This window comes from Panthera tigris, chromosome B1 (genome assembly GCF_018350195.1).
Source record: "Panthera tigris isolate Pti1 chromosome B1, P.tigris_Pti1_mat1.1, whole genome shotgun sequence".
Taxonomy (NCBI): domain Eukaryota; kingdom Metazoa; phylum Chordata; class Mammalia; order Carnivora; family Felidae; genus Panthera; species Panthera tigris.
This window is the reverse complement of record NC_056663.1, coordinates 139,893,445-139,906,348: the sequence shown is the minus strand read 5'-3', so window position 1 is coordinate 139,906,348 and position 12,904 is coordinate 139,893,445.

The window sequence follows — 12,904 nt, the reverse complement described above, 5'->3', positions numbered from 1 at the left end:
GTAAAAGTTAAAATATCTCACTTACACAAGCAACTCTGTCATAAGCAGAATTGCTGGGAGTCTGCAACACAGCTTTATCCACTCTTCCAGCAAAACTTTCCTTAAAGGGCTAATGGGAAGTTGTGCTCATTTGAAAGGTGAATGATAATGATAACAGGAAGCATCATAGGCTCTAAACAAAGCTCTTACAAAGGGAAAAAAATAAGTAAAGAAACAAGAAAAACAACAGGTGAAGAACATTCATCAAGAAAAATATACCATAAGGGGGTAAAATTATAACCACATCTGTCATCAAGAATTAGTACAGACACACACACACACACACACACACACACACACACACACACCAAAAAACAAAAACCCAAAAACCTTAATGAGACAATAGTAACTGAAAAAGAAAAGGACATAGTAGAGATGCAAGAGCTCAGGAAGAATTCCCTTCCAGGTGTATCCCCTCTCCACCCTCCTCTGTGCCCTAGGAAGCTGACCTCGGAACTTCTTCAGAAGTTCTGTTTTCTACTTGTAGCTGGGCTTGGCCAACTGAGAGTGCTAGCAGGATAATGGAAGGAAAGGAGAAATCAGGTAAAGGTATTGTTCCCTTAGCTCTCCCCATGGGGTCATGCTGGCTACGTCCCTTGACTTGAAGTAAAGAGCTCCTGTAAGATGGCATTCACTTTGGGTTCCAGTTACCACTCCCTCTCCTTGCCCCTTCAGACCTATAGTCCATTACAATGGCCCAAGTGGGTACTGCACTAACTCTTGTGAGTTCCCTACATTCTGCCTTCACCTTTGTAAAAATCTCTTTGTTACTTTTTTTCAATTTTTCCGTGCCATCTCTTTTCTACAAAAATCATAACTGATAAGATATGAAACTGGCAAAGCTAAGCAATGAAGTAGAAGGGAAAAAATTAAATACTATAGAAATGAGCCAGATTGGAAGCAGCACAAAGGAAAATAGCTTCTTCTGAACAGAGGCACAGTTAAGGGTAGAGATTAGAAAAGATGTAAAATGAAATTAAAATAGTTTGAAAAGGCAAGAGAAAAAATAGTAGATATAGAAGGTAAGTAAATCAGTGTCATGGACAAAGAGAACCAAAATAATATAACCAAAAAAATACTTAAAGATATAATTCAATATAACCTACCAAAAATAAAAGACTTGAATCTACAGATGGGATGCGTTTGGCATATCTAAGGGAAAAAAAATAACACAGAATGATCAACACAAAAACTCATCCTGGTAAAATTTCATAGTTTCAATATATATTTAAATATATTCTGCATCCAGAAAGAAAGATTAAGACACTTAAGGAGGGGAAAAATGCAGGATAGCCTCAGTCTTTTCTCTGTCAATACGCAAAACTAACTGCAGATCAATGCCAATTAAATCCTTGAAAAAAGAATGACTCAAGAATCTTTATACCTAGACAAACTGCAATACAAGATAAAGGCGACACTTTTGAATATATAGGAACTCAGAATGTAGTTTTTCAAGTTTTTTTTTTTAATTTCATGCTTCCTTTAATGAATGGAGAAACGGTCAAAAGGATGGACTGTGAGAATTGAATCCACTGTCCTTGGAACTAAGATCACAAGTATGAGAATTATCCTAAAAATTAGTATGTAAATGTTAAACACCTGGACAAATAGAAATTATATATCCAACAAAAGTTGAGATGAGAGAGAAAGCAGTAAGAGGTGGAATAAATATGCTGATCTCTTTTTTTCATAAATAGATAGAGATATTATTTAAAAAGGAAAAGTAAAGTAACAGCGATATAAGGATACCTAGAGATATAAAGGTGGATTGATTTTGGTACCTTTGGGAAACAGATGGCACACCCACAAAGGGTAACTGAAGAGAGTTTAATGATGGTCTGTTTATAAAGGCCTGAGAAGAACAAAAGAGATCAATAAGGAATGATGTAGCAAACATCAGGAACACACTAATTACCATCCCTCAGTCTGAAGGGGAAAGCGAAGAGAACTGTTACCAGATTAGGAAGAAAGAAGCACTCATGGGAGAGTGTCTGCTGGACAAGAGTTGTGGCCATAGATAGAGGAAATCAATCAAACTTAAAAATCATGGCTGAGGAAGGGGTGCTGAGGAGTAGGTATCTGGTTCTATTTTTCTCTTTCTACTTGGTTCCATTGACCCATCCTAACTGGAAACTAGAAAGGACAAGGGAATCTAGTTAAGGGAATTCATAGAGGTCAGCCTTCCATAAAATAGAGCAGGGTAGCTTAGCCACACTAAGAGAAACACTTCGTCTATGTTCTCCTTTCCCTCTGCTGACCCTTAGCTGGATCAGTGCTTTTACTTGATAAGATCACCCCCCTCAAATTTTTTTTTTTACATTTCTATATTTTTGAGAGACAGAGACAGAGAACAAGTGGGGGAGGGGCAGAGAGAATGAGACACAGAATCCGAAGTAGGCTCCGAGCTCTGAGCTGTCAGCAAAGAGCCCAACGCGGGGCTTGAACCCACAAACCGTGAGATCATGACCTGAGCTGAAGTGGACACCCAACCAACTGAGCCACCCAGGCGGCCCAAGGGCCAGTACTTTTATCAAGAGAGTACTAAGACGTGTTTCAGTGAAACTCCTGTATTCTAGATATAGTCTTCTTTGCCCAAGTGTATGGCAAAAACACAGTTTTCCTTCTGGAAAATGGCATCAATTATCGTGGTCAAAATGGTTTTCTGGTTCAGAGGCATGAGGAACCGAAAATGGCCAGGGATGGTCACAGGTTCAATTTAATAGACCTGATACAAGTATCCCTCTCTAGAATACTAGGACCACTAAACCCATTGAGGCAATACTATAAGGTTGGGAAGCAAAAATTAAGTAGGTTATTAGGTATAGTATGAGAAGGACCACTACCACTTCCACTCTGTAGCTCTCAAACCAATATATTCTGACTACTGGAGACATAACACAATACATTGGCACCTGGTTTAAGATACAAGCTGTTTCTTATAGAAAGTTTCCCAAACTCTCAACATTGAATGCCACTGAACTTTCAGTTCAGTTGTTTTATACCAGATATTTCTAGAAGACAGGACGTAAGGTAAGAGCAATTATTGCATGGGCATGAGACCATTGCTATATTTCTTTTGCTATAAAACGTGTTTCTTCTTCAGGGTTCCTTGCTTGTGTAGCATTACATGGCAATGAAAAAGGTGTTCTTTAAGTTCACAAATAATGGTATTGGCAGAAGTGCTGTAGAGTGAGAGGGAAATCCTTATGAGAATAAGTTTATTTTTCTATAAAGGCAAATTTCTATACCACCACGACAGAAGGATCCAATATGATGAACTTGCAACCATGTTGGGCACTCAGCAATGGTGGTAGTTAGATCAGCCTTGGTGAGGGAAAATTAATGTTGAGCCCATACATAGCTTCCGTCTTTGACAATATGGACACAATGCACATGAACCCATTAAGTATTATGGTTACTAGAGAAATAGGCTTTATGACACATGGTTAAATATATTTCCAGTAAGTAATATATAATGAACATATTTTATGTGTGTAAATTAAATATGATCATCCAATTATATTTATTGTGCTACTTTACATATTTGTATTTTTTTATTTCATTTATTTAAATTTAAGTTAGTTAACATACAGTGTAGAATTGTTTCAGGAGTAGAATCCAGGGATTCATCACCTACATAAACACCCAACGCTCATCCCAACAACTTCCCACTTTAATGCCCATCACCCATTTTCCTCATCCCCTCACACATATCCCTAAAGAGACTGTCTTTTTTCCATTGGATATTCTTTCCTGCTTTGTGAAAGATTAGTTGGTCATACATTTGTGGGTCCAATTCTGAATTTGCATTCTGTTCCATTGGTCTATGTGTCTGTTTTTGTGCCAATACCATACTGTCTTGATGATTATGGCTTTGTAGTACAGGCTAAAGTCTGGCATTGTGATGCCTCCAGGTTTGGTTTTCTTTTTCAACATTACTTTGGCTATTCAGGGTCTTTTGTGGTTCCATACAAATTTTAGTATTGTTTGTTCTAACTCTGAGAAGAATACTGGTGCTATTTTGATTGGGATTGCATTGAATATGTAGATTGCTTTGGGTAGTATTGACATTTTAACAATATTTGTTCTTCCAATCCATAAGCATGGAATATTTTCCCATTTCTTTGTGTCTTCTTCAATTTCTTTCATAAGTTTTCTATAGTTTTAAGTGTACAGATCTTTTACCTCTTTTGTTAGGTTTATTCCTAGGTATTTTATGGTTCTTGGTGTAATTGTAAATGGGATACATTCCTTGATCTCACTTTCAGTTGCTTCATTATTGGTGTATAGAAATGCAACCGATTTCTGTACATTGATTTTGTACCTTGCGATTTTGTTGAATTCATATATCAGTTCTAGCAGTGTTTTGGTGGAGTCTTTCAGGTTTTCCATGTAGAGTATCATGTCGTCTGCGACAAGTGAAAGTTTGACTTCTTCTTTGCCAATTTAAATGCCTTTTATTTCATTTTGTTGTCTGATTGCTGAGACTAAGACTTCCAACACTATGTTAAACAACAGTGGTGAGAGTGGACTTCCCTGTCATGTTCCTGATCTCAGGGGGAAAGCTCTGTTTCTCCCCATTGAGGATGATATTAGCTGTGGGCTTTTCATATACACCTTTTATGATGTTAAGGTATGTTTCTTCTATCCCGACTTTCTGGAGCGTTTTTATTAAGAAAGGATGCTGTATTTTGTCAAATGCTTTTTCTGCATCTATTGACAGGATCATATGGTTCTTATCCTTTCTTCCAGTAATGTGATGTATCACATTGATTGATTTGTGAATATTGAACCAGCCTGGCAGCCCAGGAGTGAATCCCACTTGATCATGGTGAATAATTCTTTTAACACACTGTTGAACTCAATTTGCTAGTATCTTGTTGACAAGTTTTGCATCCATGTTCATCAGGGATATTGGCCTTTGATTCTCCCTTTTTGTGGGGTCTCTATCTGGTTTGGGAATCAAGGTAATGCTGGCTTCATAGAATTAGTTTGCAAGTTTTCCTTCCATTACTAGTTTTTGGAATAGTTTGAGAATAATCAGTATTAAGTCTGCTATAAATGTCTGGGAGAATTCCCCTGGAAAGCCATCTGGCCCAGGATTCGTATTCGTTAGAAAATTTTTGATAACTGATTCAATTTCTTTGCTGGTTATGGCCCTTTTCCAATTTTCTATTTCTTCCTATTTGAGTTTTAGTATTATGTGAATGTCTAGGAATTTGTCCATTTTTTCCAGAATTTCCAGTTTGTTTGCATATAATTTTTCATAGTATTCTCTTACAATTGTTTGTATTTCTGTGGTGTTGGTTGTGATCTCTCCTCCTTCATTCATGATTGTTATCTATTTGAGTCCTTTCTCTTTTCTTTTTGAGAAATCTGGCTAGGGGGTTATCAATTTATTCTTTCAAAAAACCAGTTGATCTGTTCTACTGTTTTGTTGGTGGTGGTGGTGGCGGCCGTGGTAGTGGTGGTGGTGATGGTTGCTTTCTATATCATTTCATTCTTCTCTAATCTTTATTATTTCCCTTCTTCTGGCTTTGGACTTAATTTGCTGCTCCTTTTCTAGCTCCTTCGGGTGTAAGGTTAGGTTGTGTATTTGGGACCTTTCTTGCTTCTTGAGATATACCTGAATTGCAATGTACTTTTTCCTCTTAGAAATGCTTTTGTTGCATTCCAAACGGTTTGGACTGTTTTCATTTTCATTTGCTTCCATGCACTTTTTAATTTCCTCTTTAATTTCCTGGTTAACCCATTCATTCTTTAGGATGTTCTTTAACCTCTGTGTATTTGAGGGCTTTCCAAATTATTTTTTGAGGTAGATTGCAAGTTTCATAGCTTTGTGATCTGAAAACATGCATGGTATGATCTTGAGCTTTTTGTACCTGTTGAATGTTGATTTGTGACCCAGTATGTGATCTTTTCTGGAGAATTTTCTATGTGCACTCAAGAAGAATGTGTATTCTGCAACTTTAGGATGAAATGTTCTGAATATATCTGTTAAGTCCATCCAGCCCAGTGTGTTCATTCAAAACCATTGTTTCCTTATTGATTTTCTGCTTAGATCATGGGTCCATTGCTGTAAGTGGGTGTTAAAGTCCCCTAATGTTATGGTATTATTATCAATGAGTTTCTTTATATTTGTGATTAACTGATTTATATTTGGGTTCTTTAAAGTTGGGGGCATAAATATTTATAATTATTAGGTCTGCTTAGATCCCTTAGTTATGTTATAATGCCCTTCTACATCTCTTGTTACAGTCTTTGTTTTAAAATCTAATTTGTCTGATATAAGTATGGCTACTCCAGCTTTCTTTTGACCTCCATTAGCATGATAGATGATTTATTCATCCCCTCACTTTCAATCTGCAGGTGTCTGTATGTCTAAAATGAGTCTCTCCTAGGCAGCATATATATGGGTCTTGTTTTTTTATCCATTCTAATATCGTATGTCTTTTGATTGGAGTATTTAGTCCATTTAAATTCAGAGTGATTATTGACAGATATGAATTTAGTGCCATTGTGTTATCTGTAGATTTGGTGTTTCTGGTGATGTTCTCTCGTCCTTTGTAGTCTTTGCTGCTTTGGTATACTTTTTTCTTTTTTCTTTTCTTTTCTTTTTTTTTCTCCAGAGTGTCCCCCTTAAAATTTCTTGCAGCATTGGTTTACTGGTCAAAAAATCCTATAGGTTTTGTTTGTTTGGGAAAGTCTTTATCTTTCCTTCTATTCTGAATGAAAGCCTTGCTTGGTAAAGAATTCTTGGCTGCATATTTTTCCTATTCAGCACATTGAATATTTCCTGCCACTCCTTTCTGGCCTGCCAAGTTTCAGTGGACAGGTCTGCTGCTAACCTTATGTGACTACCTTTGTATGTTAAGGACCTTTTTTTCCCAGCTGCTTTCAGAATTCTCACTTTATCCTTGTATTTTGCAAGTTTCACTATGATGTATCATGGTGTTGACCTGTTTTTGTTGATTTTTGAAAGGAGTTCTCTTTGCCTCTTGGATTTAGATGTTTGTTTCCTTCTCCAGATTAGGGAAATTCTCAGCTACAGTTTTTTCAAATAAACCTTCTTCCCCTTTTTCTCACTATTCTTCTTCTGGGACTCCTATGATATGGATATTGTTTTGTGTCATGGAATCACTTCGTTCTCAAAGTCTCCCCTCATGACCTAGTAATTTCCTTTCCCTCTTTTGGTCAGCTTCATTATTTACCATAATTTTATCTTCTATTTTACCTATTCTCTCCTCTGCTTCTTCAATCCTTGCTGTCACTGTATCTAGTTTATTTTGCATCTCAGCTATAGCATTTTAAAATTCATCCTATTTCTTAGGTCCTTGATCTCTGTAGCAAGGGTTTCTCTGGTGTCTTCTATGCTTTTTTTCCAAGCCCAGCTAGTAGTCTTATGACTGTTGTTCTAAATTCTTGTTCAGATATATTTCTTATATCTGTTTTGAGTAAGTCGCTGGCTGTGGCTGTGATTTCATCTTGAATTTTCTTTTGGGGAGAATTCCTCCATCTTGTCATTTTGGCGAAATTTCTGTCTTTTGCATGTTTTAAAAGCTTGTTATGTGTGTCCTGCACCTGAAAATACTGTTATACCAAATCGGGGTCATACACTGTCCAGGGCCTGGCACTCCAGGAAGTGTTTCTGGTTATGCTGTGTGCACTCTGCGGTTGAATCTTAGCTGCTCTTTCCTACTGGCCAGTCCTCTGCAGAGTTCCTCCTTGCTTGCAGTGGAGAGTGTTTTGGCCTTTAACCAGGTATGCTTTGATTTGTTTGTTGAAGTAACCCTAAGGAAAAAAAAAAGGAAAGGGGGAGGAGGAGGAAAAGGCTTATCCCAAAAAAAAGAGAAAAAGAAAGAGAACAACAAAGAAAAAACAGGCAAACAGGGAATCAGAAAACTATAAGGCTGATTCCATAGAAAAAGAAAGGGGAAAAAACAGAAGAAAAGAATAAAGGGGAAAAAAAGTAAAAAAGCCAAATCCAAAAGAGAGAGTGAGAAGAAAATGAAAAGAAAACAAAACAAAAAACACAGTAAAGAACTATGAACCTGATTTCAAAAGAGAAAAAGAAGTAGACAAAAAAAAAAAAAAGAGCTGTTGTTGGTACCTGTGGGGTGGTGTCTGTGCTGGTCTGAAGGAGAGGTGGACTGCATTGACTCAGTATCAGTCTTGCCCCAGTAAATAAGCAGTTGACAGGCATGGAGGGGTAGGGTTTGGTGTAAGCAAGTATGCCTTACTGGGGCCTGCTATGTTGCTCTCTGAAGTCTCATCCTGTTGGTGTTGGAGGGAAAAATGGTGCCACCCCCATTTCTTGTCCCAGGACTGGGGATCTCACTCCCCACTGTTCAGGTAGCCCTCATAGAATAGCAAGGGAAGTTAGCTCACCCTGTATCAAAATTCTCTTACATTTCTTCTTTGACGCATGGCTGGGATTCAAAACCCATAGTCTTAAAGACCCAGTACGGTGCAGTTCCACTCCCTTCCTCTGGAGTAGAGTCTCTCACCCTGCTGATGAAAGGTCTTTGGTTGGCACCAGCAGGGTCTTTTGTCCTTGGGGAGGCAATAAACCCTCTTCCAAAAGTATTCCAGGAAGGGGACTGTTCTCTCCCAGTGCACCTTGAAGATCACTATACCATGCTATGCACTCCAGGGCCAGCTGCTTCCTCCCCAGGAGCATGCACAATAGCTCTGCTCTAGTTACTGGAGAAAGTCACGCACTTCCAGAATCTCAGAGTTTGAGCTCCAAAAGCTGTTTGCAAAAAAAGAACTTGGAAACTCAGTACTTCTTGGTCCCCCTCTTGTGGCCCAGAGAGGTTTCCCTCTTGTGCTAATGATGCTGCACTATCTCAACCCCTTTTTCTCCCTTTTGTCTCTCCATGGAAAGGGTTTCTTACCCCCGCATGGTGCCGCCGTTTTTTTCTCCCCCAATTCACATCCATGCACCTTGCATCTGCCAATCTGCCTCCCTCCAACTGTGGAGATCCTTCTACCACTCCACAGATGAATTTCCTGGGTGTTCCAAGTAATCTGACCTCAATACAGCTGTGTTTGAGGGACAAGAAAAGCCCAGGGTCCCCCCTAATCAACTCTCTACAATCCTACTACTCAACTCCCTATAAATCTGTTATCTGAAAAATTAGGTTGGCAGCACTTTTTTCAGGCTTTTAAGAGATACTAACTCCAGTTTCCTGATTTCCCTGGAAACTTTTCATTCCCTATCATCCCACAGGATGCTTGTCTGTTAACTACCTGCTTCCAGACCTGTGGCTCATGGAACTCATGTCTTTTGAGTTTATACTTTATTTTGGTTCACAAAGATGTTCATCTTACTCTTGAGCCTGTCGAACTTGTTTGGGTCATTGTTATATATAAAGAATATGCCAATGAATGAACTCACTTTTAGTTCTAAATTGCTCTACCCACTATCTACTATTTAGTGGTTAATGAGTAAAGAGAAATATCTGAATATTTAAACATTTGTGCTTATTTAACTTAAGAGCTACTTTACTCTGTTTATATTGACTGGGTATCATATGTCCTTAGTCCCTTTTTAATTACTAATAAAAAGTATTAACAATAATATCCCATTCACTTATTTTGAAAAATTTTACACTGTTATCATATGTAAGACTTCTTGTTACTTGATATATGGAGAGTGACAAATTAAAGTAATGAACTTAAATAGAGGTATAAGTAATATTCTGGATTTTTAAAAACCCAGACCAAGGACAGCAGAGACATGGCTAAACAGGAGCACACATGGCAAAGATTTAGCATTTTAGTTGAATGAAAGTTCTGTATAAATTATTAATATAAGTCTGCCAAAAAATCTCACTCAAGTTAGGCACAATAATAGAAATAAAGTGATGAGATAAAGGTCGTTGGATACTCCCTTTCTGCTCTCTACAGGTCATGCTAAACATAGACTATTACTTTCAGTCCCAAATGCCATACTTTAAAAGGAACAAATCTGGAGCTTATCTGGAGAAGAGAAATCAAAATGTTAAAAGTTGTGAAAACTATTACAAATAAGGAACATTTTAAGCAACTGACCTTTGAAGGACTTCAGAAGTATCTTCAAACACTTCAAGGAGAATAATAGGAAAAGAAGACTAATCATATTCCATGTAGTTAAAGCACTAAAATAGATAGCTATATATTTTCTAGTTCTATAAATTTAGAAAATTTTGGAAATTTCCAAAATATTAGAATTTTGAAAATAAATTCAGCTATCTTTATTGCAATGAGATTCCAAACATTGGAATTATTCAGGTAATGGTAATGGATATTATATTAAAGATTAATACCTTTGAATGAAGATTGTATCAATATCTTTTCTTTTGAGGTTCCACCATTTATCAAATTATACATAACTAGACTCATACATTTTTGTAAACCCTTGTCGAATCCATTCTTACAGTATGTGCCCAATTCTCTTTCATATGCTCTGCTTTTAGAAATTGTTCTACCCCATTTTTATTTCCATCACTAACTTTGGTTAGCTGACCTCTTCTTGTCTTTAAGTCCCAACTACAATATCACTTCTTCCTGGAAGACTTCTCAAGGTTTTCTGATGATAAATTTATTTCCCCAGTAAGTCGTGAGCTTCTTTAAGTAAAACACTGTATACCCTGAGTATACCTGCCACAAGTATCATTCTAGCCTAAACATACACAAGACTTATGTCAACATTTCTGCAAAAGAAGGCATATAGAAAGTGGTCAGTGGGAAGACATATTAATTTTGGACCAGGAATTAAAATAGCTGGAAAAACAACAAAAGGAAAATGAAAAAATTTAAATTGAAAATATGTTCTTGTGAATAAATAATTTCACCTTTGTATATTGTTTTCTATGGTTGATGCAACTCAAATATTCTTTGATCAGAATAATTTTTCATGAAGATTAAATTTTACTTATGATGTAAGAGGCTAGAACAATCTAGAGAAAAAAATTCTATTTTATTGATATATTTCTAAAATATTCCATTCAGTAGCACTTAACTTCTTTTACAATGTGAAGGGCATCTGTATTCTATATTGGAAATATAAGGGCCAACTTGTTGTACAACCAAATAAATCACTACTATGTTCCATCTGGTAACTTTGCTCCTATGTAATCCTATGGATATGAAAGTATATTTGGGAAACACCAAGATAATTATTTTATAGAGGGAAACCAGTACAGTCTCATGTCCTATAGCCTTTAAAAAAGATAAAAAGGAGGGGAAAAGCCCCTTATTAATTTATACTTGCAAAACAATTGCAGTCATTTTCCTGGCTAAAGACTAAATTATTGTACGTTATAGTGTGCATGTCTATGATAAGTAGATTACTATAGATCATTCCAAGAGGAGGTAGAGGGAAGATTGCACTAACATTAGCTTCTCTGGTATTTGCAGGCTATAAATTTCTTTAAATGATAGATGTAAAGATGGAAGACAGATGGATAGAGGAAAAGACAGAATCAGATACTGGATGAGTTAGTATTGCAATCTGTGTTTCAGCGCTGTCTTATTACTGCAAGGCTAGCAAGCATCAAAGTCCCCCCACAGCTCCAACTCCCTCCCCCTGAAATGTACCGATTTATATGAAAATTAAGATTACAAATTAAAGCCTGGCTATCCTGGAGTTTTCCAGTTCATCAGCCATCCAATAAAAATGATGTCAAGCCTGTATGCATAATTCCCAGAAGATTACTTTGTCCTTACAGCTAAGCCCTGTCCCTGATATGAAAGATCTCTATCCACTTTTATTGAAATAAAGAACTAACATCATAATCCCAATATTGAGGTATAATCTTCATTATCTCCTGACCCTCTTGAGGTTCTCCCAATCTATATTACTTCAGATTTGTTTATTTATAATCCTTATGTATTTACCTTTATTGAGATAGGATTAAAACTAAAGGGGAGGGGTTGGAAGCTCCAAAAAATCCTTATGATCTCATGATTGAGTTTCAATTCACCAACAATCAACTAATGTGTTAGACTGAGGGTTCAGTTTTTTTTTTTTTTTTAAGTGGTTCTTATAGTTGTATAGTCTAAGCCTGAAAAACCATTAATTGGTCCCCTGAGTGTCCTCATTTCATTAAATGAATTATTTCCAATCCAACCTGGTTTGTGAAATGATGGCAACATCCTCTTTTCCTATTTATTAAAATAGTGGGGAGGGGTTAATGAAAAGATAAATACTGATAGAATCATCCGAAGAACTTTTATCTATTTTCTTAGGAAGTTTTGATTCATACCTATAGTTAATTACTGGTAAACCACAATCCCCCAACCTTTCTCCCCCTACAAGAGCCTTAATGGCCTCTGGCTATGCCTCAGGCTGTTAACTACCAAACTAGTCATTAATGCTGGTCAAGATGATTTCTTGGAGATCGTTTCTCATTTATTCTTTTTCATAGACAAAACAGACTTTGTTCTGAACAGAGAATAAAATAGTACTTTAGTCATTTTTCCCCTTTCAAAAGCATAAAGAAATACCTATGAAAAACACATTTTACTGTGGTATTTTTAAAACATTTCAAATATTAATGTAATATCCAAAGTGCAAATTGGATTTGCAAGTCCCAGTTTTCACTGGTAATCGTGCTTTCTTACTTTAAATGAATTTCTGCTATTATATTTGGAGAAACACATCTTGATTAAGAGATTTGGTAAGTGTTCTTAGTTACTCTACCTCTTATTTTTATGTTTTATGCAAGGAAATGTTAGGATAATATTATTTGGCTTTTAGATTTGAAAACAGACTGGAAATAGAAGTTCTTTAGTATTGGCATAAAACTGCACTGGAGTGTTTTCTTCTTAAAATAAGGTTTATTGATTGTAAAAGATCCTTGTTCTACCATTATTTGAT